This window comes from Schistocerca serialis, chromosome 3, assembly GCF_023864345.2.
Source record: "Schistocerca serialis cubense isolate TAMUIC-IGC-003099 chromosome 3, iqSchSeri2.2, whole genome shotgun sequence".
Taxonomy (NCBI): domain Eukaryota; kingdom Metazoa; phylum Arthropoda; class Insecta; order Orthoptera; family Acrididae; genus Schistocerca; species Schistocerca serialis.
Window position 1 is genome coordinate 776,322,424 of NC_064640.1, and position 14,771 is coordinate 776,337,194.

At 43.7% G+C, this 14,771-nt stretch overlaps 1 pseudogene; it reads left to right on the forward strand.

The window, feature by feature from the left end:
* The first annotated feature begins 13,510 nt into the window (after nt 1-13,510).
* LOC126471838 (5S ribosomal RNA) lies at nt 13,511-13,628 on the forward strand (annotated as a pseudogene).
* The last annotated feature ends 1,143 nt before the right edge of the window (nt 13,629-14,771 follow it).

Here is a 14,771-nt window from a genome sequence, read left to right on the forward strand (position 1 = left end):
ATGCATGATGTCCTGCTTATAAAGACAAGAACTATGGAACAGACGTCTAAATAATTCATGTCTAAATATTTCATGTCCAAACAGCCTACTTTGTTTTTTTCTCCAACCTCTCGGTTTCCAGGAATACATTTACAACTTTTTTTTAATTGAACAAAAACAATGATCAAAGTCACTGCGATAAATATTTTAAAATCAAAGCAAGAAAAAAACATCAGGCACCTGATGAGAATGGAACCTATGGACATATGCACGTAAAATACCTGCCATAATCATTATTTTGTAACTTTTACCAAAAGTAATGTAACAGGAATGAAAAATTCAAAAGAAAAGGTAATCTACACATCCAACTCCTTGAAGATTAAATACGACGCGAAAAGCTAGTGATAGCGCTGCATCCTTTTCCATGTGAAATGGGCCATAATCATAATCTGATAAAAGTCACACGGGACCGTGTAATACCCGCTCCCCACCACGTAATGAACATAACACTCGACGAGCCATGGAACTGCATCGTCCTTCATGCTGCGAAAGAAGGTTGAATCGGGATGCACAGAGTTCATGCTACCTGTCCCTGGCAACGCTGCACACAATTACAGCATTGCCAGAGGCTCGGTTTTTAAATCACATTTCTGTTAAACCTATTGGCGGGACTAGGTACGGCTAGATGCACTTCTGCCTTGAGATGGGATGAGGAATCGCGTGCCAACCGCCAATTGCGGCGTTCTTTCTTCTCCCTATATGTACATGCAACACTAACGGCATGAAGTAAAGAAGCTCGTGTTGCCACATTCACGGGTACCGCGCTCGCGCCCGCCCATCGTTGTTAAAGCTGTTGGCATAGAGGTGTCGAGGGCATTGCTGGCTGACAGCACCCATGGGCAAGCAGTGTGGGTACTCACGGGCGCCTGTGCCTGCCATAGCAAATTTTCAAAAAATGGTTCAAATGGCTCTGAGCACTATGGGACTCAACTGCTGAGGCCATTAGTCCCCTAGAACTTAGAACTAGATAAACCTAACTAACCTAAGGACATCACAAACATCCATGCCCGAGGCAGGATTCGAACCTGCGACCGCAGCGGTCTTGCGGTTCCAGACTGCAGCGCCTTTAACCGCACGGCCACTTCTGCCGGCAGCAAAATTTTCCCGCCTTTGATCTAAAGAGTTGGCAGATTTACCTTTACTTAGCTGCTCTTCGTGAAATTACGACAACATGAAATGAGAATTTCAGTATTGCCAGAGAAACTGTGCACTCAGTGTGCGTGATGTAATATATGTGCTGTGAGATATATAAACAGTCACGCAACCTCTTTAGTACATTAGCTCGACTAGTAAGCAGTTTTGAATGAACGATTCTTTTCTCGACTAACGGCAAAAGTTCAACTGGACACTATTACAACTCATTAACAGAGAAAAACACAGCATGACAAAGGAATTGAAATATCAAGGGAGGCCGAAATATAACATCGGAATAGAATAGCGTCACACCATTTGTAGTTCGTAGACGAACTAAATAACTTGATTTGCTGTTTACTTTTACGTTCCAGCACCCGTGGTCAATGACTAACAATTGAAACAGACTAGACCGAGGGTTCAGTTAATGCCACTGCTTAAAATCTGAATAAAAATTATCAGCAATATCCGTTGATGGCTTCCGATATAATGAACAGCACATTTGTGATCATGGCCTTGTGGACGATAGTGGAGGAGGGAACAGACTTTTAGTACAATCTCTTTCCCTGATGATGGGAAACTTCCCTTAAGAGTTCTCTGAGAGGGGACTTCGAAACGGGAGGTAACCATGAGGGAAGACTGGCTGACCAACGAAAGAGTAATAATTCAGGAGTTGGAGTGTGGAAAGTCAGAATTCTGAATGTGGTAGGGAAGTTGGAAAATTAGAAAAGGGAAATGCAAAAACTGAATCTAGAGACGGTAGGTGTCAGTGATGTGTGCTGGAAAGAAAATAAGGTTTTTGGTCAGACGAATACAGCACAATCGCAAACCAGAAGAAAATGAATAGGACGGTAGTACAGGGAATGAGTTACAACGAAAAGTTCAGTCATGCGATTGCACTCACCCGAATCGACAGAAAACAACTGCCAACAACAAAAGCCATCTTCACCCACAGATGTCACAAGCAGAAAACGAAGACATCTAGAAGTTATATGAGAATATGTAACAAGCAGAAAACAAAGACATCTACAAGTTATATGAGAATATGTAACAGGTAATTCTGCATGTAAAAGGAGAGATAATCAGGGTTGATTGGAACATGGTAGTAGAGGAAAGAATGAGTTACCGGAGAATATGGGCATGGTAGTACGAGAGGGAGAGGTAAAACGTAAATTGATTTCTGCAACAAGTTTCAGTTAATAATACGAATACACTGATGAAATAGTCTTGCGTGATCCGGTCAATGTTGGCGGTGTCTTGTCGCAACGTTTCGATGAGTTTCGTACTCATCATATTCAAGCAGAGTGTCTATGAGCAAATAGATGGTGTTTCCATGGAATATCCCTTGTTTCCAGGTATCGCCAACTTTTTTTACATAGAGCACTTTTAAGATGTAGCACCGAAAACTGTGCACCTTAAACCAAAGGTGCTCTACAGGTACTTAGATTTGGAAATTTGTGATAAGATCCTATGGGCCCAAACTGCTAGGGTCATCGTCCCTAAACTTACACACTATTTAATCTAACTTAAACTAACTTATGCCTTGGCCAACACACATACCCATGCCTGAGGGAGATCTCGAACCTCTGACGGAGGGAGAGGCGCGAACTTGACAAAGGGCCCTAGGCCGCGAGGCTACCCCGTGCATCGGTACGTAGGTGACTCTTTTGTAGAGTGGCTGCATGGCAAGGAAAACCCGCAAGAGTTCCTACGTCACCTAAATGCCATATATAACAGCATCAAGATCACCGTGGACCTATAAGAGAATGGATGCCTACCCTCCTTGGACATTCTGATTATGACGAATCCGGACGGTACGTTGAGACACTCGGTCTAAAACAAAAGGACGCACATGGACCTATCCCTTAATGGTGTGTGTTGCCACCATCCAGCGCAACGTAACTCGGTCGTAAACACCACAGTACAAAATGGTTCAAATGGCTCTGAGCACTACGGGACTTAACATCTATGGTCATCAGTCCCCTAGAACTTAGAACTATTTAAACCTAACTAACCTAAGGACAGCACACAACACCCAGCCATCACGAGGCAGAGAAAATCCCTGACCCCGCCGGGAATCGAACCCGGGAACCCGGGCGTGGGAAGCGAGAACGCTACCGCACGACCACGAGACGCGGACCCCTCCATAATTCACTGCTGGCACTACACATGATACAGTGTCACATCCTCCAGCTATTATCCAAACCCAAATCCTGCCACAGGACTGCAACATGGTATAGTGTGATACATCACTCCAAGCGACTCGTTTCCAGTTAACCGCTGTCCACTGACATCGCTTTATACATCACCTCAAGCGTCATTTAGCATTGACTACTTAAAAATGTGGCTTTTGAGGAGATAGTCGACCATTGTAATCCATTCTTGATAGCTGCTTACATACTTTGGAACTCACGCGTGATTCCTTCTGCTGATACCATGTGATTTTTTTACATCCATCTTTCGCAACGCTCGATAGTCTCTTCCCGTTTGTACATGATATCTGCCAGGTCTTGGTTTGGCTGTGATTGTTACTCCACATTTACACTTTACAATCAGATCACCAACAGTCAACTTTGGCAGCTTTAGGAGGGTATAAATGTCCCTAACGGGTATGTTACTCATGTAATATCTAACGAATAGCCCACATTCGAAGTTACTGAGCTCTCCTGACCGACACATTCTCCTGTTCCTGCTTCGGTACTGACAACACAGTACCCTACACAGTCCTTTAAATTGGGGGAACCGCCCCTCGGAAAATCTACTCATCAATTCCGCATTAAAAAGGAGTGTACGGATGCTCTTGATCAGGTAGTGTGTATTTACGAGTAATGTACTTAAACTGGCTACATAGTATACTAGAATTGATAATTCTATGGCTTGTGAAAACTGTATCTTAGACGTGAAACAGTACTACTTCTGAATTATCCAGAGCGCAGAAAACATACATGGGGCATCTTAACTAACTTGGAAAAGTAAAACTTCAAATAGGGTTTTAATTGTATGTGTCTGGTGATAGTCACAGGAGAATAACGAGAGAAGTGTTCATTAGGCAGCAATATTGGAGTGTAAGATAGATATAGACGTAATGTCAGCATCCTCTATCCTGTGGCGTAGATGATAAATAAAACATAATGTATATTCGAGTGAGTGGCTCAGAAAATTGCTAATGAGCTACGCCTCGGAAGGCAGGTAGTAGCAGATCAGGTGATAACAGCTCAAGACCGCTACGCTCAGTGACTTTAAGAGGTACACTCTTATACACAGCACCAGTGATGGCAGTCTATAAACATAAACCATTTCCTAATTTTTCCTCTTAATACATTAATTGTTACTTCTAATAATTCCTGATCACAGTTAGATTTAAGTTAAGAGGTACATAAAATTGCAACTCTCTACGAACACTAGAAACCAAATTATCTTAACTCCAAGATTTTGTGCAAATTAATATTGTGAAAACACAAAATGTCCCAGCCAATAGATGTCAGGTCAAATTTAAGTGACAGAAAATAAATAAATGTCATCTGGATATCCTCACGGAAGAGGTAGACGGAGTCGTATTCGTGGAGTGTAGTTGATTCGCAGGCTGTAGCGCTCTCTTACGGAAATAATGCGTCCTATTGACGTATTTATTTGTGGAGTGACAGATGTCACATACATAGAATGCTGTGCGCAGAATTGTAGTGAAATTCACTCACAATTACGAGTGGATCAATAGCACAGTATGTAATTACTGCCCACTATTCGGCATTTCTGTAGCCTAACTTCAGAATTTACACTTTCATTTTACAGAACGGTGGATAGTGTCACCATTATTCGTCGATTCTTCTGTTGATCGAATCACATGCAAGGCCATCTATTATTAGACCGTTTAAGCTTATTAGTTCATGGCGTCTAACCCCTACTTTTTTCCTCTGATAAACGTAATGAAGAATGACACAGCATTATCACTTAAATTTTTGCACAGAGCCGCTGTGATCAACATATTGTTTCAGTGAGTACAGAACTATAAATATTTCTGAAGAGAAACAGAATTGCCGGAAGGTCCGGTGCTGTCTGCGATAAGACCACAGGAATCAACCAGGAACGGTGACGCACTTATATCAGAACGGAATTCGTACGTTCAAATACAACACGCAAACGGTGACGATGACTTTCCCTTTTACACAAAGGTTTCCATCCAACGAGTGCAAGTACATGTTGATTTGACATTATAAATACAGCTCTTCTGGTCGAATCTGCCAAACAAACTTTACTCTCTTATCAAGAGATACAGGACGTTCCAGAAGGAATGGCCAATGCTCAGGAACTAGAGAAGAGTGATCATTCAAGGCAAAAAGTCTAGTAATCGCGGATTCTGAAATGCATACCTTAGAAGCTATGTGCAGTATTTCATCCTCGATACTGGTATGCATTTTAGAGGGCACGTTTAATAGGCATTTTTGCTTCAAGTGATCGTTCCTGTCATATACCTGATTTCTGACGATTCCTCCTGGGGCAACCTGTAGCCTATACGAAATTCTAAACCACAGAATAATAATTAAGTAATAGGATATCCTAAACCACTTATGTGAATTTACAAAACCTTGAGGCATTAGCTATTTATTCTACCGACATACGTTGCAAAGGATGGGAAACAACCTAACAGATGGACGTTTTGAGTTAATGTGTGGGTCAAATGGCTCTGAGCACTATGGGACTTAACGTCTGAGGTCTTCAGTCCCCTAGTACTTAGAACTACTTAAACCTAACTAAACTACGACAAACACACACATCCATGCCCGAGGCAGGATTCGAACCTGCGACCGTAGCGATCGCGCGGTTCCAGACTGTAGCGAATAGAACCACTGAACCACTCAGACCGGTCAGTTAAGACATGAAACGGGCCTACATACCTCCGTTGGTAACATCTTATCACTTACAAAAACTTTAAAATAGCATACTTTAAATAGATGGTATCTATTTCCATTGATCCCCATAAACATAAAAGTTTGCCAGTTGAGTTTTACACTGAGGTGGTAAAAGTCATGGGTTAGCGATATGCACCTATACAGATGGTGGTAGTATCGCGCACACAAGGTACAAAAGGGCAGTGCATCGGCGGGACTGTCCCTTGTACTTAGGTGATTCATCGTAAAAGGTGTCCGACGTGGTTATGACCGCAAGACAGTAATTACCAGACTCTGAACGCGGAATGGTAGTCGGAGGTAGACGAATGGGATTTTCCATTTCGGAAATCGTTAGGGAACTCAATATTCCGACATATAAAGTGTCAAGAGTGCGCCAAGAATACCAAATTTCAGGCATTACCACTCACTACCGACAACACAGTGGCCGACAACCTTCACTTCACAATCGAGAGCAGCGTTATTTGCGTAGAGTTCTCAGTGCTAACAGACAACCAACACCGCGTGAAATAACTGCAGATGTATTACGAAGGTATCAGTCAGGACAGTACGGAGTAAATGTGCTATGCCAACAGTCGACCGACGTGAGTGCCTTTGCTAACAGCACGACATCGCCTGCAGGGTCTTTCTTGGGCTCGTGAGCTATCAGCTTCAACTGGAAAACTGTGGCCTGGTCGGATGAGTCCCGGTTTCAGCTGGTAAGAGTTGATGGTAGGGTTCGAGTGTGGCGCACGCCCCACGAAGCCATGGAACCAAGTTATCGACAAGTCACTGTGCAAGCTGGTGGTGGCTTCATAATGGTGTGAGCTGTGTTTACACAGAATAGACTCCGCCCTCTGGTCCGGCTGATCCTATCATTGACTGGAAATGGTTATGTTCGTCTACTTGGAGACCATTTGCTTTCATGGACTTCATGTTTCTAAATAACGATGTGATTAGGACACAATCTCAAGTGACTGATTGGAAGAATATTCTGGAAAATTCGATCGAATGAGTTGGTCACCCAGATCTCCCGACATGTATCCCGTCAAACAATTATGTGGCGTAATCGAGAGGGCCGTTCGTACCCAACACCATGCATCGGCATCACTTTTGCAATTATGGACGGATGTAGTGGTAGCATGGTTCAATATTTCTGCTGGGGACTTCCAACGACATGTTCAGTCCATGTCACGTCAAGCTGCTGTACTACACTGGGCAAAAGGAGGTCAAACACGATATTGGGAGGTTTCCTATGACTTATGTCACATCCGTCTATACTGGTTTACTTCAACAGGTATGATCTCAAACGGATTCCAGATTACTATCATGAATGTAAATTTCGATTTTGTTCTTGTCTTTCTCCAACCAAGTTGCTGGAAGTATCGCCCATACCTCTAGGTTGGACATTGCGCACTTTTGTTTCGACAAATTACATTATATCCTTTATTTTTACACAAAATCCACGAACATACGGGGGATGGACAGAAATATGGAAATACCAAACACACAACACCTAACTTGCCTAATAAGGTGTAGGAAATCCGTTGGCACACACAAGACTTACCACCAGTTATCTCAGGTTGGATAAATACAGGACCTGTACGGTTTTCAAGGAGACATCATACTATTCTTTTTGCAAAACTGATTTTTTTTGCAAAGAGTGGCAAGTTCAGATAACCGTGATGGATATGGGTAACGATCACGCAGCCTTCTCTCCAAAGGCTCAATAATATTGAGATCTGGTGACAGTAGTGGCCAGACGCTCACGAGACATTCTATTGTGGAAGGGACCTGAATAATCGAAGTGGACAAATAAACCTAGCCAGTAATGCGACCTTACAGGGTAACCATGTGGCCCACAGGATACCATGTGTTGAGTGGTACTTAAGATAGGTAAACAAATTAGTGAAATCAATGTGAAGTGAAGTATAAATTAGAAAATAAATGAAAATCTTAGTTTAGTTTAGAAGAATTACACACTGGCAAACAGCGGGCAGAGCTGCAGTGGCAAAGACCGGCGATTGCAAGTCAGCACGTTCAGTAGCTTTTCAACGTGACAGAAGAGGCAATGATCGTGAAGTCGTTCACCTCCAGTGAACTGAAGTAAATAAATACGCGAGACGCAGTGGGGCCGAGAGTAGTTTTCAGTTCCAGTATAGTGCAGTCGGTGCTGAAGACCGCCATGCAGGAAGAGACTACATCGTACACAGAAGCACCAAGTCCGCCGCTGTAATGGAATAGCAAGCAGCAGCCTCGCCGCCAGAAGTTTGAAGGTATTTGAAGACTGATTTTTCGTACCCGGGTGACTTGTGAGGACGAGAAGGAGACGGCCTCACATCAGCAGTCACCTGTGAGCTGGTGATGAAGATAGGACTGCCGAAGACTGGCAGGACGGAGTCCGTTGTTCGAGTCCGGTACACTGGCCCTCCCCCGCCGCGCCGCTCCGCTGGTCGACGCACGATACACGCGGCCGCTTAGAGAAGAGAAACACTGGGACGCCACATCTAAGGTGTCACCATCCGTTTCACTATTTCGTTCTCAATAATGAAACGGGCCACCGTACGATCTGCGTCTCCAGTCAACTGGGCGAAACGGCGACACGAGATACACACCGCCAGGCGTAATCAGACGCCGCCGCTGCCCCAGCAGATGGCTTCGCAAACGACACAGCTGCCGCTCTCCCAGCCAGAATAATGCAGTAAGGAAACAATTGTACAAAACTTTCAATAAAAGTAATCTTATGTAAAAATGCTGTTTCATTCTACCTCATACCCGAGCCAAGGAAGAACCCAACCTGCCCACATGTTGTTAAGAGAGAAAAAGTAATTTATTTGATGTTTTTCACCCTGACATAATGCTTTAGAATCAAATGCCCTTTGCAGTAATGCTCATCCTGACAACTGACTAGCATCAAGAGAGGAAACCCAGTTACACATGATATTGTTGCCCAAACCTTTACCGAACCCTCACCAAGTTTCATTCTTGGGATGGAAGCTCGGCCAGAAACTGGAAATAGTGTGAAACAAGACTATTTCTTCCATTTCTCCTAAGTCTGAGTATTCTTGTTTCGGCAACACATTTCCCTGTTATGGGAACTGGCGTCACATGTATTTGGTTTTGCAGTTCCCGATCGTCCTGCCTTTCCCAGCTTATTGAGTTGCCTTCGTGTTGTTTTGGTTCTGTCAGGATTCGCGAGCGCGGCATTCAGTCCTGCAGTGACTTTTGCAGATGTCGTCACGATCCCCTCCAATTACCGTATGTCAGCACCACTCAACACACTCTTTCGTCGGCGTTGTGACTCAGCAGACGACTTCTTTCCCATTTTTCCTGTATGCAGTACAGATCTGCGGTATGGTGCCTCTTGAAACACGAAACGCTACGGCTACCTACAAGCACCAACAATGTGCGGACTAGACTCGCATCTGCTATTATGTTAATGCTTTCATATGCCATTTTTTTCTAACCTCTGTGTATTGTCACTTGAAGCTAATGAGCGTACGCTATGTACCCGTCATCTCTGTGAATTAAATCTGCAATCATAGCATTACACGTGCAACAACAGTTGCAGAAGCTGTCATTTCATCAGAAAGGAACCCAAGGAATTTTGCAGAGTGAGATAGAAGTGGCAGAAGAAATATTTGTGTTTCTGCAAGAAGAGTCAGTGAAATGTGCGGTTCGTAACCGCTCGCCTGTGCGTAGAGTGCAGATGAGCGGTGCAATGATGACGATATGTGCTTAACAAATGAAAGTGGTACTGAAACAGCTGTCAAGCCATGTAGGTCATCATGCTTGTCGGCCAGGGAGACACAGATCAGGTTTCCAGTGAAACGTAGTAAAACACAATCTTTGTCCGTGGAGCGGGTAGTAAACCTGATTATAAACAAAAAACTAAAAACAAAATGATAGAGAGCGAAAGAATTGATTTCGAACAAATCCACAGTAATATGACCGTGTAATACAGTTCTTCGTCCATAAATCTATAGATAGAATGTGATTAATACAAGATATATGCATAACGTAAGAAGTGGCAATTGACCCTGAACAACGAAAAGTGTGAGTACCTCAAAATAAGCATAAAAAATTCTCTTAAATTTCGATTAACGCTAAATTTGAAGACAGTCGATTGGTATAAGTTCCTAGGAACTACACCCGCCAGCAACTAAAATTGGAACCACTCTGCTGAAATTGCCGTAGGGAAAATAAAAGGAAGACTGCGTGTTATTAGCAGAACCCTTGCAACATTATGACGAAATAGCGAGTGAGTGTCACATATAAAACAAACGAGTTCGGGTAGATACAAGTTTCTCGCAGCCGCCAAATCTTTTCGTGGCATTTCAGTCGCAATTTTCATTTTCTCCCTCGAATGGGAAAATATTTTTCTGTCTCTCACCTTCATACTTAATAATGCCGATCGTAATAAAATAAGAGAAATTAGAGCTCTCGCAGAACTGTGTGGATGTTTGTTTTTCGCATGTGTCTTACAGTGGATGCATTAACCCTCTGCCAAACACGTAAGTCCAAAACTGCAAAGTAATCATGCAGGTGTAGATTCCCATAATTATATCGCTAAGAATAAATTTTCAGTTGCTGTACAATGAATTGGGCGATGGAATTCAAAGTTGCATCTTCGTCCACAACACACCATATTTCTTTACTAATAGTCTGTTACACCTTCCTTTGCTTCATATGTCAAATCACGGATAAACCAGCAACAAAACAAATAGCGGATGCGAGTCCACGCAACAGGATTAGTGTTTTACTTTGATAGAAAGTAAATTAGTATTGACTCCACTTAAAGAAGAGCTTGTGAAGCACACTTTTCAAACGAACGCCATCTGTTGTTAAGTAACATAAAGCTCGTAGTCCAACGAGCGGGTCGGCTATTTGCGCAATGACGCCGCTACTGACGTTCCAGATGGGTATATCATTCTACTTTCCTTTAAGGAACCTGCGATGTAGATAAAACATCATTTAAAACTCTGTCCCCGAACATCCTCACGTTAAAGGAGATCTATATTCTCGAATCCTTGCCGACTGCAGCAAGCTGCAATAGAAAGAGGCGTAGTGAAAGAGCATTAGAGCGGAAGGTTCGCGGCCGCATGTGATAAGACTACAGGAACAGCCAGGAGCGGCGACAGACGGGAACCCCATAGCGGCATTACACGTTGCACGACGCCCGCATGCGGTGAAAATGACCTTCCTTTTGTGGAAATTTCATGTCTCTGTTAAATGCAGACAATCTGATGAATACTTTCACGGCAAACACAAACGTCTTGGGTTCTTCGAGACTGCAGTTCGTATGAAATACATTCTTGATTTAAAAGCGTATTTTCACATGTATCATGCTTTGTTGTGCTCCAGAACCTTTCCTTCCGATCTGAACTACAGTCAACTCAAGTTTCAGAGTAAAGCTATAATAAGAGTGCGTCATATTACTAACATACGCGTGCGTCGTCATTGTTCAGTTGCTAGCCCTTACACGATACTTCCACATTATCCCTACACGGTCCCAAGACGTGCAGAGGACACCTGGTAAATAATAGTGTGAATGACAAATCATGCCCAGATGTGTATCACATACGCGTTACCGGAACAAACGCGTGAAACAATGTGTTCCATCTCCCCGCGTCTACAGCTAACAGAGCCCAATGATGATTGTCGTCATAGAGCATTATGATCAGGACGGTCAGTGGAACGATTGAGTATGTAATATTTGACGTGAAAACATCGTGTTTAGTGTCTATTTTAATTCACGGCATCGTTGCCACATTAATCACAAGTGTTCAAAATGGTTCAAATGGCTCTGAGCACTATGGGACTCAACATCTTAGGTCATAAGTCCCCTAGAACTTAGAACTACTTAAACCTAACTAACCTAAGGACATCACACACACCCATGCCCGAGGCAGGATTCGAACCTGCGACCATAGCAGTCCCGCGGCTCAGGACTGCAGCGCCAGAACCGCTAGACCACCGCGGCCGGCCAATCACAAGTGTAAAAATGTGGTAAGTGTCTTAGATTACTATCGTTGTTTCGTCCCGCAACCGTTGTTGAAAGTGGAACACATGGTCGTCCATTAAGCACAGAAACGGTTCGTCTTCTAAAGTTATTTGCTACACTGTGACAGGGGAACACGATGAGTAACCTCCCCCACCACCCGAAACGCACAGGAAGCGACAGTACGTTAAGGCCAAGCTCCTTCCATTGACACGCAGTAAGTTACATGGTACGGTGGTGAGATCACGCAGACGAGATATCGTGGCCAAGGAAACACCATCTGTGCTCCATACCATGTCCGAACATCGGTGTCGTTGTCAACAGCTTATCTCCACCCTCCTCAAGCAAGACTGACGTCATATCTGTAGATATTCTCCAACATGTCAGATTGTCTAACATTCTGGGCGGCAACATCTCATCTGTAAAGAAGCGCCTTGATACGAAAGACGTCCTCTCTGGCTTCATTTCGAGTCAAGGCAGTACAGAAAAACCTCCTAGGTTCTAAAGCATTGTTTGCTCCCCCTGTCCAAGAAGGCCGAACTGGACCACTGCCTTTCTCAGCAAGTGGCAAGAGATCCACTTTTTGAGGTCGGAAGGAAACTGAGGAGCAGTCACTCCGAAATATGACGTACCTGGTGTGACGAACACTCAGTCACACATGCGCACTTCACTAGTACCTATTAATAACCTGATTTAATCGTATTGAAAATGTCTGGAAGTATTTGGAACAATGAATCAAACTTGGCAGTTCACATCCCCACAGTTTTTAGCTATTTGTTGTCTAATCATGAATGAAAGGCTACAGCTAGATATGACACACCTCAAGAATATTATAGACTCTCTTCGTCGCTAAATCGAGAGCGCTCTCAGGACTACAGGGAACGAGAGAGGTTATTCCCGTGATGTCCACTGGTGGTAAATCGTTATTTGTTGAGTGTGTTTGTCTAATATTATGCGAACTCCAGGACTACCTCGCATCTACTTCAAGGTTTGAAACCTTCAATCACAGATCACTTAAATCTGGTACGAAGGCTATCGCGCTGCTGGGTAAATTCCTGCTTGGTGTTGCTGTTTCTACTACTCGGAAACGAGAAACACTCAGGTTATCACATCATTTCCCCAGCAACGAGCAATAAGCGACACCTTCTAATTACCTGTTTGTGAATACTTCCGTTTGGTTGGGCGAAATCTCATATGATGCATGCATCAGCAACAGCATCTTTGTAGCCATCGATGTGGCAAAAGGCGGATATAAATTGAGAAATGAAATATTTCAGCTGAACTTACAGGATTTTTTCTTAATGAATACATCAGGAGTGAGTGTATATAAAGAAGCTACGTCGTGTAGTCATCCGAAGTATTTTACAGTTTTATAAGAATTGAGTATCTCTGTAAGAAATGATGGCCAAGAACACTACATTTAGTCAGCTACTTCAAGAAAGTAAATACAAAGGCTGCCAACGGCCTTGCCGCAGTGGGAACACCGGTTCCCGTCGGATCACCGAAGTTAAGCGCTGTCGGGCTAGGCTAGCACTTGGATGGGTGACCATCCGGTCTGCTGAGCGCTGTTGGCAAGCGGGATGCACTCAGCCCTTGTGAGACAAACTGAGGAGCTACTTGATTGAGAAGTAGCGGCTCCGGTCTCGGAAACTGACATGCTGCGGGTGTGCTGATCACATGCCCCTCCACATCCGCATCGAGTAACGCCTGTGGGCTGACGATGACAAGGCGGCCGGTCGCTACCTTTGGGCCCGTGTGGGAGTTTATTTTAGTTTAGTTTTAAACGTAAAGGCTTCCAGGATCTGTTGAAGGTACTGCAGCATGGCCTCACACACACAGAGTGGGCTGGAACGTCTGGACGACCGGTAGTGTGAACAGTCGATCCCATCCAGGCTGGTCTGGTAATTTCGAACGCCTCATGTAGGACTTATTTCCAGTTGAGAGATGTGGAGACGTGCAGTGCTGGGTTGAGTAGGATTGCCTGGATCTCTTCAGCGAGAAGTATGATGCGTTGATAAAGAAATATCATAGCTACGCCATCGGCACTGTAGTCAGGAAGTTCTTAGGATTGTGTAACCTTCGAGGGCAGAGACCAGTTCTAGGGTTTGTCATTTGGCATATGGTGACGGCAGAAATTTTCACTCTGACAAAGTTCGCTTCCATGGAAGCGGTGTCGCTGTTGTCAAGATTCAGTGGGCTTCCATAGACACTGAATGGTGGAAGACTTCTCATAAAAAAATAACATTCGTCCTATCTGCCTGAGATACCTTTACCATTACATCATCAATGGAGGCGAAACGCAAGTCTGTCCCCTTTACTCCATTACTAACAAACATATAGAAATTTTATGCAATATTATCTATTCTGTACGGCATGTAAAGGAAATGAAAAAGTCCATATTATTTCGTAATATTCGTTTTCATCACAAACTCATGGACCATCGGTATGCAGTCGTAAGCATTGATGAGTCTCTCGTGTACAAGGGGTTAAGGACGACGCATTACAACCACGTCCAGTTGCCTTTGCTGCCGTAGAATCCCTTGCTGATCAGGTAATTGTGGATCTCAAGCTAATTTACCTGCGAGTCCAGAAGTAAAGTATAGTCGTATGCCATTATTGACTTGGAAATCCCGAAGGGCATCTTCAGCCACCTGTATTGTTAAACTTGTTTTCTGCCCTTCACACATGTAGGCACCTTCCCTTCACGATGTCTGAGC